General features: G+C 40.8%; 2 protein-coding genes across 2 annotated transcripts in view; both read right to left on the bottom strand.

Moving 5' to 3' along the window:
• Erich1 (glutamate-rich 1) overlaps positions 1-13,376 on the bottom strand; it is a gene marked incomplete at its 5' end in the record, with an annotated part of 52,793,804 nt that overhangs the window by 20,069,444 nt on the left and 32,710,984 nt on the right.
• Dlc1 (DLC1 Rho GTPase activating protein) overlaps positions 1-13,376 on the bottom strand; it is a 379,420-nt gene that overhangs the window by 163,614 nt on the left and 202,430 nt on the right.

Here is a 13,376-nt window from a genome sequence, read left to right as displayed (position 1 = left end):
TGCCGGGCAAACACTAATTGTTACCGTAATTGAAATCAAGAGGACAATTTGCAACCCACGCTGATCTCCTGCAGCTTAAGGTTTCTGCAGCGCAGATCCACTTTTCCACCTACTTTTGACAACTTAATCATAGAAAAGACTATGCAAACAGCGAGACTGCGCAGAAGTCATAAAGAGCAGTACTAACTACAGCTTTTAAATAACCCATATGTCCTGAGATTTACTGTCCTTAACTTGTTAATGTTCGAAAGGCCCCTACATTGGACTGTTTTGATTGCTATGACGAAATACTTGAGGCTGCATAGATACACAGAAGTTTATTTAGCTTATGGTTTTGAAGGACACTGTCAAGTGGCCCTCTTAGCTCAGCCTCTTTTGAGGGTCTAATGGAAGGTGGCTTCATTGCACTAAAGTGTGTGTGTGGGGGGGTGTAGTGAGGGAGAGGAAGAGATATTTGTGCCAAACAGGAAAGGAGAGAGTAACCCAGGGTCAAGTTCACTCTTAAAACAATTCACTCGTGACAGGACTCATTCTGGATTCCCTGTGAGTTAATTCAATCCAGGATCAGCCCCTCAGAGACCTCAGATTGCCCACTAGGCCCAGATACGTCCACAATCTCCCATTTCACCGGGGTTTAAGCCCCCAACTGTTGTTGTAAAATATAAAAATTAAAAAAATATATAGGTTGTCTTTTACCTGCTGGGTTCGCACCACGGTGCCCCAAGATATCTGCTAGGTATCTTGGCGGAAACACATCCCAACTCTGCGGCCACCCAGTGTCCCTTGCTGCCACACACTTTCCTACACTCAAACCGTCACATAAAAGAACACACAACACAATAATCTTAGATCCAATTGATAAGATATAATTGCCCACTTAAACATACAAAGCCCGGTACCATCCATCCCTTAGGAACATTAATAACAACCTGTAAATACACAGAGCAGAATCTTAACATCACCTGCCATGGCTTCTCATCCTCTCCTGTCTCCTGTCTCTTCCTTTCTCCTCAGTCTCCTCCTCTTCCTTCAAACTTCTCTCCCATCCGTCCTTCCTTCTCCTTCAATGACAGGCCTCCTCCTATCCTGTACCTGCCCCTTACCTGTACTTTACAAATTCAATGGGGAGAAGGTTCTGGTGAAGTCACCTGATTCCTGAGTAGGAGACTAGGCAGCTGTCCTTGAGGCAGTGGAATTCGCATCAAAATACAGATAACTTCAGGACAAACCACAACACCCAACATGTATTCATCCTTGGGGAGAAAAACTTCAAATTATTTCTAAACGACAGCTTCTTGCATATTAAGCATGTTCTTCTCCGTTCTTGATCCTACAGCTTTTCACTGGACTAGACATAAGTTAGGGGGCACTCATACAGTTGGGAGGGTCCTTCCTGCTAAATAACAGATCTCTGTACTCAGGGAGTGTGAGGCCTTGGGCTCAACTGCCAGCATTGCAAAGAAGAAAAACAAAACGAGCAAAGAACCCTTCTCCCCAAACCCACAGAGTTCACCTACTTCCTAGCTGGTTCTGTTTTAAAACAAGTCACTTTACTCCTGGCGGTATCACCATTCCAGATTGCAAGATGTGTTTACAGAGCTATAGCACTAGAACCAGCCTGCTATTGGCACAAACACCAGGCACTGATCAAAGGAAGAGAATTGAAGACCTAGATAGACTCATGCACACTTGAGTTTTGAAGAAGGAGAAAAAAATACACACTGGAGAAAATAGAAAATAACATCTTCAGTAAACCGTGCTGGTCAAACTGGATTGCTTCAGGTAGAGGAATGAAAATAGATCCATATCTATCACCTCATACAGAATTCAAATTCAAATGGATCGAGGAATTCAACATATGATCAGGTACCCCAAATCTGATAGGAGAGGAAGTAAGGTATAGGCTTGACATTGTTGGCACAAGAAAGGACTTTCTGAATAGGACCCTGGTAATGCAGGCATGAAGACCAACAAATGGGACCCCGTGCAGCTAGAGTTTCTGTACAGCAAAGGACACCATCATCTGAGCAAAGCAGCAGCCTATAGAACAAGAAAGCCTTCACCAGTGATACATGACTAGAACATATAAAGAACTAAAGAAATAGCATTAGAAAATGAATAACACGGTCAAACTGGAGTACAGAACAAACAGAATTCTCACAGGATGAAACACGAATGGCTGAGAAACACAAATACCCAACTTCCTTAGCTATCAGGAAAACGACTTTGAGATTTTATTGTACCCCAGTTGCAATCGCCAAGTAAATAAAACAGCACAGGCTGGCAAAGGATGGGGGGTTGCAGGAGAGGGAACACATATTCACTCATGGTGGAAGTTCACACTGGTGCCACGAGAGTGGAAAGCAGTGTGGAAGTGTCTCAGGAAGCTGAGAATCGATCTACCTCAAGATCCTGCTATACCACTTTAGGGAAATATACCAAAAGTAGTAGCTTTTCCCCTAGGCCCATGACTTGCCCTAGTATCACATTCTTGGCTACTTTAATGGTGCCAGATATTAGTTCTATCTAATGGAGTGGATCTTAAAAAGAATGAAAAGCTGTTGGTTAATTAATTCCATAATGTTTGTGCCACTATTATACAGGTGTATGTCATGGGCATGTTGCTGTTGTAGGTCACAAGATTCATAGCTGGGTGACATTGATGATTGCATTTTTCCCTCTGGCAGCAAGCATAGATCAATCTTGCCACACCATGAACAAGAGTCAGTAGGGGGTGGATTTTCTACTTGGAAACCATCTTAATTTCTCTGATGACATACAAACATGGTATCTTCAGCAATAAAGCCTTAATATAACATTATGGAGAATAATGAATAGCCTTTGCACTCTGCATCCACAGCGATTCTTGTTCCTCCATGCTTATTGCTGTCCACATTTGTCAGGTTTACTCATAATAAAAAGGAATTGGAAGCAGCCCAGTGTCCATCAACAGAGGAATGGGTAATTCACACACAGACTATCCCTCAGCCAAGAAAACGAGACTGTTAGGTAAGTCAATAGAACTGAATAGAACTGAGTCATCTTAGGGAGGTAACTCAGACCCAGAAAGACAGAGATGGCATGTTTGCTCTTATATGTGGATGTTGCCTTTTAAGTTTTAGAGATGTGTGTTTAAATTAAAAGAGCCATGGAGGTTCGGTAGCTGGTAAAGGACTAGAGGGGAAAAGAGGCTCTTCCAATGAAGGAGATACAGAATATAGTGTTATCAAGAAATAAAGGGGCAGCTAGAAGAGGAGGATTAAATGGGGAAGAGGATGGGGTCAAGGAGGGAATGTGGAGAGAGACAACGGACACCAATGCCTTCTAGAAAGCTAGAAAAAGCACTACTCTACATGTTTTCTAAAATATACATATATATGAAAGGAATATTTAAAGAGTTGCCATATAAGGGAGGAGATAATGTCCCAACTAGGCACTATATGCTTCCAAATAAAACTCTCAGTACCAGAAATGATTTTACCTTTTTGAGTCATTGTCCAAAGGGAATTTATAGCTCGCCCACCTAAACATTTTACAGGTTATTGCCAAAGCGACTTGTTAGTCCCCACGATGTTACAGTAAGGCTACATTGCTAAGATACTGTTTGCATGTCATCAAACATGAACAGGTTGAGTTGGTTTCCAAGTAGAAAATTCATCCCTACTGACTATTGTTCATGGCGTTGGAAGATAGTCCTATGCTTGCCACCAGAGGAGAAAATACAGTCATCAATGTCACCCAGCTATGAACCTTGTGAATTACCAGTAGCAACGTGCCTAGGAGACATACTGGTGCAACCTTTAATACAGTTCCTCATGTCCTAGTGACCCGCAACCATAACATTATTTTTGTTGCTACTGTAATTTTACTACTGTAATGAATTGTAATGTACGTATCTGTTTTCTGATGGTCTTAGATGACCCCTGCAAGAGGGTTGTTCAACTTCCAAAGGGGTTGAGAACCACCGGCTTTGGGGACAGCAATATCTTAAACTTGCTTGTTACATACAGATAGAGTTTTTAATCTTTCCCCGAGGATTTCTTATTCTCAGTTGGCTGAACATTTGCCTGTGAAATCCAGAGCAGTGACACAGGTTATTTATATGATTATCTAGTGGGAAGTTTCATGAGAAGATATTAGTCAGTAGTCTAGAAAGTCTATATATATATATTTTAAAGTAAAGAGAACCTGTCCTATTTTGAAATCCGAGTCACAGATACTAACTGGGGTGAGATGTACAGGGAGCCGGAACAAGTTAACCGACTGCAGCGGCGACTTGTATCCTTAATGAGAGGCAGTTGCCATTGTTTGGTAGGAAGCCTTCCTATAGCTCAGCCGAGAAAGGAAAGAAGAGCAACGAAGGCAATGCCACTTCCTCTTCTAGGCTATGTAGCAACCCAAGTCTCATCACAGCACCCAGCATTAGGGGTCACTGTGTCCTTGGAGGAGACTAGGAAATAGCAGCTCCAAGAGAAGAAATCTGAGGATGGCCCAACAGCAGGTAGTGGATCTAGGATTCATACTCAGTATTGTTTACGTCTAAGGCTCATTAGTCTCCTCCACAGCTTGATTGGCCTTAAATTAAGAGTGACAATGATCCATTAATAACCCAGGCTTAGTTGGTATTAGGCTAAGGACTAAATTTCCTAATATAGTCAAATGAAATAGCCAGTCAGATCTGGAGTGCAGAAGTAACGTGAACCTGTAGTAGGACCTTAGGTTGTCTTAGCTGTGGAAATCGAAGGGCAGCAGCTCAGGATAACCAGGCCCCATGCAATATCCTCTATGGAAAACACCATATCTCAGGTCTAAATGAGAACAACTTCAGCCCAACACCTTTGTAACCCAGCTCTCTAGGCTAGCACTCTGGGCTCTTATTGGAGCTCATCTCAGAAGGATCAGAAAAGAACACGATTCATTCTTAGTATAAGTTCTACGAAGTAGAGTGATCCATAGACCTAATCTAAGAGATTCAAAACTACCTTATTCACTTGTTTATTTTAGACAGAGAGAGAGAGAGAGAGAGAGAGAGAGAGAGAGAGAGAGAGAGTGTGTGTGTGCCTGTGCATGTGTCATGACATTTTCGTATAGATCAGAGGATAACGTGCAGGTGTTGACGGTTTCCTCTTACCAGGTGGGACCTCCATATAGAATTCAGGTCATCAGGTTTGGTGCCAAGCACATTTATCCACTGAGCTATTTCGCTAAGCTCCCATCTGAGAGGTTTTAACAAAAGAAATTATTAAGAGAAACTTAACTTTTATTAACAGCTTGAGGAATGAGGGAGCATAATGCCTTTCTCCCTCCCTCCCTCCTTCTTTGTCTGTCTGTCTGTCTACGCCAATCTCATTGCTATGTTGCTTAGGTTGACTTCAAACTCTCTATCCTCCTGTCTCAGCTTTTTTTCTCCATTGCTGGCAATATAGGCATGCTATCACAACTGGCCAAATAAAAGTTTTTAAGGCCAGAGAAGTATTTTTTTAATCAAGATGGGCATTAATTGTTAATTTTATTATAACCAAATGTAGAACTGGGATCTTGTATTCCCCTTTCTGAAGATTTTGTTGTGAGGATATTTCAACTCTATGAGTACATCTCAGGCATATCATAAATATAATATAAAATCCTTTTTAATTTAGACTCAAGCTCCAATTAATGGCACACTGTAATTTCTATGCCAGTTCATTTTTATTTAGAGCTGATTTAAGCATTATTACCATCATTATTTTCCTTCTTGTAGTCTATTAGAAGTGTTATGCGTTGATTTTCTCATCTCTACAACCACGTTCTGAACAAGGATCAACTTAAGGGAGAAGGTTTATTCTGGCTTACACATCAAAGGAGTGCATTCCATCCTGTGGCAAGCATGGCTGTGGGTGGGGCTTGGTCCTTGGCACCCACAAGGAACAGGAAGGAAAAGGGAACTCCAGTTCATAACAGTGTGTTTCTCTTCCCCCCGTTTTAATATTTGGGACCCAGTCTATAGAATGGTGCCACCCGCATTTAGGGTAGGTCTTCAGTCCTCGCTCAAACCTCTTTAGAAATGCCCCTGCAAACACGTGCCAAAGTTGCACCCCAATTAGTCATCTGGGTGTTTCTTAACCAAGTCGACATTCCAAATGAACCCAAGCCTGTCGAGATAACTGTCATTTAGAAACGAGAGATTAGATAGTAATTCCTCAAGCTATGTTCTTCCAAATTTGAAATAACTCAGTTTTGATGTTTAGAGGAGGTGAGGACAGTCTGTTATAACCCATTCTGTCTCACCTGGGCAAGTGGGAACATGGGATACACGGCCATTGGTTCCACAAGATCTCCTTGGAATTGTATGAGAAGTGATTTCGCAGTTTTGCAGTTCCTTATTTTTGTAATAAAATCTAATGTCGGCCATAGTCAGAGCCATTCTCAGACCAGGCAAAGCTGTGAAAGCTCTTCCTGATCCCTGGAGAGCAGAGATTCTTATCTGTATTTAAACCTAGAGAGTCTGATTTAAGTAGGTCCCTAATTGTTTCCATTTCAGACAATTACCTTGCTTTACTAATGTATTATAGATCTTATCTAAGTCTGAGTAATGTATTAATTTGGTCTTGCAGCAGCAAACACTTTAGAATTTTATGGTGTTTCTAGGTCCTGCTTTCTTTGGTTTTGTGACAGGGGCGCTTTCTTTTCCAAAGCTGTATAGCATAAGTGGACTTTGATCTTGTGATGCAATTTGGTTCTTCTCTCTCTCTCTCTCTCTCTCTCTCTATCTCTTTCTCTCTCTCTCTCTCTCTCTGTGTGTGTGTGTGTTCATCAACTGTAACATTTGGCCCGCCCAAAATGCTAGTATGTGCTTTCTAGATGAGAGAAATAATGACAGGAGGTGGAAAGACTTAAGACAATAGGAAGGAGCTTATTAAATCCCATTTGGTGAGCCCCTATCAGTGATCCAACCCTGCAACTGAATACCCAGCTTAGTGGATGGCAGTTCCTAAGTATTCCTAAAGGACTGTGATGCTCCAGAAGGGCTCTCCCTTATGTAGATATTCAAACAGCCAGGGCAAGGAGAATTTGCAGAAAGAAAGGAAACATCATTTAGCCTGGTGTCCATTTATTCCAGCAGCTAGCACCTGGCCCGCAGGATACATGACAATGATGCCTATTTTCACTCGTAAAGATCATGGTGTGAACATTAGTCCCAGATTAAAGGCTCCTCTAGCTCTCTTGGGAGCAGAATGGAAATGATAAAGATACAAGTAGAAATCCTTAAATTTGAAAGCAGAAGAACAAGTTAGACCATCCAAAAGCTAGTTCTTTGAGGAGATCGATGTAGTTGATTGCTTTCTAGTTGAATTAGCCAGGAATAAGGAGGAGGTTCAGCAAGGCCACAGGATAAATCCTAATATGAAAAACTAATTGTGGGTATGGACAATGCACATAAGACAAGAGAATTAGATTTGGTAATGAAAGAGGAACAGCAAAGGTGAAACTTGACAAATACTTGTGTGAATGCCCAGAAGTGATGAACTCTTGCTATGAGAAATGACTGACGAGCCAATCAAAGGAGCTATACCATGCTCATGGATTTAAGGGGATCCTATTGCCTGGATAACAGTTTTCTCAAAGCTCATCTGTATGCAGTACAACAGCAACCAAAAGCTCCTAGATAATTTTGCTTCTGTTTTATAACACATGGGTTTGCAAATGTATTAACAATTAAGAAAGACATATAAAGGGCCAAAGCGACTGCACAGAAAGAGAGGAGCAAGTTTGGAAGAGTTCCATTCTCTGACTTTAAGCAGTCGGAGTCAACAGGGTGGAGTTGTAAACAATGGAACCAAATAGAAGATTCTAAGAGCAGATCCATACTTCCCAGTATGTTGATGGTTTTTAAGTGCTATAATAATCATTTTTAACAAACTCTGCTAGGAGAATTAGAAAAAGAACCTTGACTCTTACCTCACAACTTAAATCAGTGGTTCTCAACCTGCGGTTCACAACCCACTTGGAATCTAATGACCCTTTCACAGGGGCTGCCCAAGACCATCAGAAAACATGGATATTTATGTTATGAATCATAACAGTAGCAGAATTACGGTTGTGAAGTAGCAATGAAAACACTTTATGACCCGGGGATCATCACAACTTGAACTACTGTATTGGAGGGTCTCAGCATAAGGAAGGTTGAGAACCCCTTCATTAAGTAAATATGAAAGCTAAATAAACCATGGGCTACATATTTAAAAGCATCAGTAAATCTATAACATTTAGAGAGGTCCGCTAATCATGTATGTTTCAACAAAGGAGCAAAGAGACTCAATTGTTACGTCACAAAAGAAGGCTCATGACCACAGGGAAAAGCAAAACAGAATTTTCTTTAGATGCACTGCCACTGAAATGAAAAAAGAGAGACCACACTATGTGCTCTTATAAGCATGTGGAGATTCATAAATGTTATAAATAAGTTTTATACATTGCTTATGGGATTGGAAAATAGTTCAACTAATTTGTAAATACTTCAGAAGTTTGAATGTATATATACACACATTATATACATAAAGTAAAATATATTCTGGTTACCTCATCACACTCCCATATATTACTCTAGAGAAATTAAAAATATTTTCTGATGTAAAAACTTGTACGAATGTATGAATAGCACCTGCTCTCATTTGTAGGCAATTATACAAGAGACATGACTGTAGGACAGAGACTAACAGTGATTCAGAAGACTGGGGTGGCATGTGGATGGGGTGTCCTAGAACTGAGAGAAGAGTCTTAGCATTCAAACTTGGCTACCACTGACATTCTCTAACAGAAGCAGTCATCAGGACTGCATAACCGAAAGCCAGATAGATGTACATTTTCACAGGCACATGGATAGGAGGTGGTCTTTCCCTCATCAAGGAGGAAGTGGTCTGGAATGAATATGTACAAATTTCATAGTGATGTGATAATTGGACTAAACTGTATTAGAATATGACATTATTATTATTACATATTAATAATATACTAAGATTAAGAAAACTTGAATTTTATCTTGACAGACTTGTTTCATATTGAATACTGATTATTATCAATTTAGGGAGTGTAATAGAATGCAAACATTTCAACCTAGCGAATGTAGCTTGTTATTATTGTGCTGGATATTGGGTGATGTTATTACTGTGTTACTTGTGCGGATACATATTACATGTAAAAGAACATTTGAACAGACATTTGCTATCTCCACCAACAAAAGAATATTCAAGTTTTATAGCTTCTTCTCAATCAAAAATAACCCAGAATCTATTTTAAGTATATTTTAAAAATAATGTAACTTTAAATATTTTAAACAGAATGGTCCTATTTTAAATAAGAAAAGCACAGGGGGGAGAAAGTGAAGTTCCTGATGGCATGATGGGGTGAGGAGAGGAAGCCAGAGGAGGAAAGAAAAACAAAAACAAAAACAAAAACAAAAACAAAACAAAAAACAAAACAAAAAAAAGAAGCGAAACATTAGGAGCCATTCAGCCACTTTGAATGGCTCAGCGAACAATGGTCTCACACGTAAGGGCACTCACAGTTCAGGCTGACCATGTATTGGCCAGATGGTGAAGGGCAGCAGAGACTCCTCACAAGTACCCCTTCTGGAAAACAGTCATTTTTTGGGAAGGGATGGAATCCCTTCATTAATAGTTGTTTAAAAAAAAGTCATGGTAGCCATTAAAGCAATTTGTCGCCCACATGACTTTCTTGTCTCTTGAACCAGGTCTTAGAAAGCCTTTTCCTGCTTTCCCAGCTGCTTAGTTAGCTTGAGCCTCTGGCTCTGTGAATCTCTTCAGTGTGTGGTCTTTGGCTGGTCTCGGTCTAGAGAGTTGTCAGACATGAGCAGAGGAGAGAGGAGTCACCGAGAAACTCCTTCGATTGCTCAATATTTTCCATGTTTATTTGATTCTAGTGGTAAACAAGTTCCAACTCGTATTTTCACTGTGTTTTTCTCTAATTTTAATTTTATTTTAATGTCTTTTCCCAATTGTGCTGGCCAGTTTTATGTCAACTTGACACAAGTTAGAGTCATCTGAGAGGATGCAACCTAGGTTGAGAAAACACCTCCATAAGACTGGCTGTAGGCAAACCTGTAGGGCATTTTCTTAATTAGTGATGGTTGGCTGAAGGTCAAGCCTATTGTAGGCAGTGCCACCCCTAGGCTGGGGTCCTGGGTTCTATAAACAATCGGGAGCAAGCCAGTAAGCAGCACCCCTCCATGACTTCTGCATCAACTCCTTTCTTTAGGTTCTTGCCCTGCTTGACTTCCTGTCTTTCAATGGTGGTCTATGATGTGGAAGTGTAAACCCTTTCCTCTCCAACTTGCTTTTTGTAATGGTGTTTCAGCATAGCAGTAGTAGCCCTAACTAAGACAATTGTCTTTTAAAATGATCTGGGTGATTATAATAATAAAAAAAGGTCTCTTGGGAAACCTCATTCTGAAGTATACCTATAAGGTATTAAGAGAATGATGAGGGCAAACATTACTTTGGGAAGTTGTGAACCTCCTTTGTGCTACAGTTAGGGTGTTGACTATCTCTCAAAGGCCAGTGTGTTAAGATTGTTTCCCAGGGTGGCTCTGCTGGGAGGCAGAATAGCCTCTAAGAGCTGGACCCACTGGGGAAGCTTTGAGTCATTAGAGTTGCCCTTCTATGGGATTGTGATCTCCGTCCCCTTATTCCTTTTGGACTTCCTGGGTCACAGTGGGGACAGTTGTCTCCACTCACACACTCCCACCACAATATTACGTGTCACCACAGATCCCCTAACAATGACTGATGAACAACGGTTCACTCATGAACAACAGCTACCAAAATGGCAAGCCAAAATTTGTAGGTCAGTTGTTTTAGTGTTGTGTTGTATTGCAGAAAATGCGACTAACACCCTCTGGGTTACACGGATGCTATTAACTCATTTTTTATTATTTACACAGCAGTGCGGTATTGGTAAGTACCATCAGTGTTTCAAGTAGAAAAAGGAAAAACAGGCTGTCAAGGAAAGGGAAATGGTTTTGCCTCTGGAATTTCATGCTGAACGAGTGAGTGAGTGAGCGATTCACATCTGGCCTGAAGATGAGGTTGTCAATGATGCAAGAACTCTGGAAGCTAAAATATTAAAAGAAAAAGAAAAAAAAACACGGCATAGTTGGCAGGAGGAAGTGAAGTGGCAACCTTGCTACTTAAGTGGGAAGTGTCACTATATTATTTAAAAGTAGACCTCTTTGCCTGTAGCTGTGCTGTAGCAAGTTGCATAAAAGGGCTATTTGCTCTGAAATCAGTTGGAAAATGTGAAGTCCTTTAGAAGCAGCCGTTTTCTTTAGCTCTCCAAGTTCATGCTATCTTTTCTATATCCTAATGATGTCATTTGATATTTGTGATCGAAGAAATGCTTGAGTTATAACATAGAAATCAATTTTTAACAAAACCTGTCACTCAAAACAGAAACATAACTGGAAAATGTTCAACTCTGTTCATTCATTAATCTGAATATGAACGCGCACGCACACACACACACACACACACAGTTCTTTATAAAAAGTGATAGTGATCATGGTGTTTTGGTATGGTAACATATCATTAAAAAGAAACAGTTCCTGATTTTTAAGTTTTCTTTTTACAGTTGCATACAAGAATAGGGATATCTAGATCTTGCAGTTGGGGTAATACCTCTGATTATAAGATTTAGTGTTCTTGGTAAGAGTTATAATAACTCTCCAAGGCCAGTTGAAGCTGGAAATTATCCTATTTCTCCCTCTCTCTCTTTTTTTCTTCAAACACAGGCTCTGGGCTCCAGCTGGCAAGCTACATGACTGCATCATCGAGCCATGCGCGCTCCCGCAGCAGCCCTGTCCTTGCCAACACTTTCTTTGCCTAGCAATGCCTCAGATCTTCCTTTCCAGTTTCAAGGCTCCTGTCCCCATACCCACTCCAGCTTCTTCGGACAACTCCAGCTCCCTCAGCTAAAATGTTCTGTGTATCCTGAGAATTTTACAGCCTAGTGCTCGCCACTTATCTTGCTCAGCAGGCTGCTTTCGCACTGAAGGGACGTGCTCTCAAGACCTAGAGAGAGGAAATCCTGAGACAACTAAACAAGCAAAGCCGGAAGGCAGCGCATACCAACATCACTTGCACCCAGCGCCGTTCCCCTTATCACATCATTCAAGTGCAAGGCAGAGGAAGTGAGAGCTGAAGAGAACAGAGCACTAATGTTGGCTGCACTTAGATCAAACTGGAGTGGGGAACATCGGTTCCATCAAGGGGAACCTGAAGCCTGTGGCCTCCCTAAAGAACCCAGAGCATGTTTGGATTTGTGGAACGTTTACTCAGTATCACCGGGCTGTTTCTATGGTGACAAAATTGTGAAGAAGATGCTCCTGGTGTTGTTTTTCCCACCATGTCTGAGTATCTTTGGTCCTGTCACCCTTTTCTTTTACTCTGAGGCACTTAGTCCTTTTCCTATCATGCTCTTTAATGTTAACGAGGGCCTAACAGCCACTTCCTCAACTTACAAAGCCCAGGATTCTTTTTTTTTTTTCCAGAGCTGGGGACCGAACCCAGGGCCTTGGGCTTGCTAGGCAAGCGCTTTACCAATGAGCTAAATCCCCAACCCCAAAGCCCAGGATTCTTATTGCTTTGGTGTTTGATAATAACACTCTCTGGGCTGCTTCAAGATGTAAAGAGCTTAGCTCTGAAAGAAGGAAGGGCATATGTGCAGGGCTGTAGGGAACTTTACATGTAAAACAAGAACGTGGCCCATATATAGTGACTTACTGAACAATAATGGCGGAGCGGTGTGACAGCTACCCCTTCCTTCTATCCCCACCATCCTGTATATGGAATTACCATCCAAACCTTCAAAGGTGTTCAATTTCACTGACTGAATAAAAAGTGGCTTTACTAAAGATAATATAAAGATTATCTTTATAATATTATATGATATACATATGTATATATATATATATATACCTTTGTATGTGTTACATAAGCCACCCCTGATCATTCTCTCTTCTCAATAAACTTGTGCATATGTGTGCTACATACATTTATAAGTATGATATGGGGTTTAGTGGACATATTTTTGCTTACATGTGGTAAGATAGAATCTTTTAGTAGCTATCCAGTATCATAATCATTTGAATCTTTAGAAGGATTTTGTTAGAAAATAATGGTTTCGAAGCAAAAATTAAAATTGTGTGTCTATAGAGGAAGATGAGGGCCATGGCTGTGACATCAGCCAGTGATTCTCACCCCCCAACTCCCTGGTGTAATAAGAACCCTCTGGACAGTGCATTGACATTTGTGACTTCTAGACCCAAGCAACTTGGAGTGGTCAGCACAGAAACTTCCAGAAGTATGTATTTTGTTCCTTAA

The sequence above is a fragment of the Rattus norvegicus genome, chromosome 16 (assembly GCF_021556685.1).
Source record: "Rattus norvegicus strain SHRSP/BbbUtx chromosome 16, alternate assembly SHRSP_T2T, whole genome shotgun sequence".
Lineage (NCBI taxonomy): Eukaryota > Metazoa > Chordata > Mammalia > Rodentia > Muridae > Rattus > Rattus norvegicus.
This window is presented reverse-complemented; position numbering and strand designations above follow the sequence as displayed.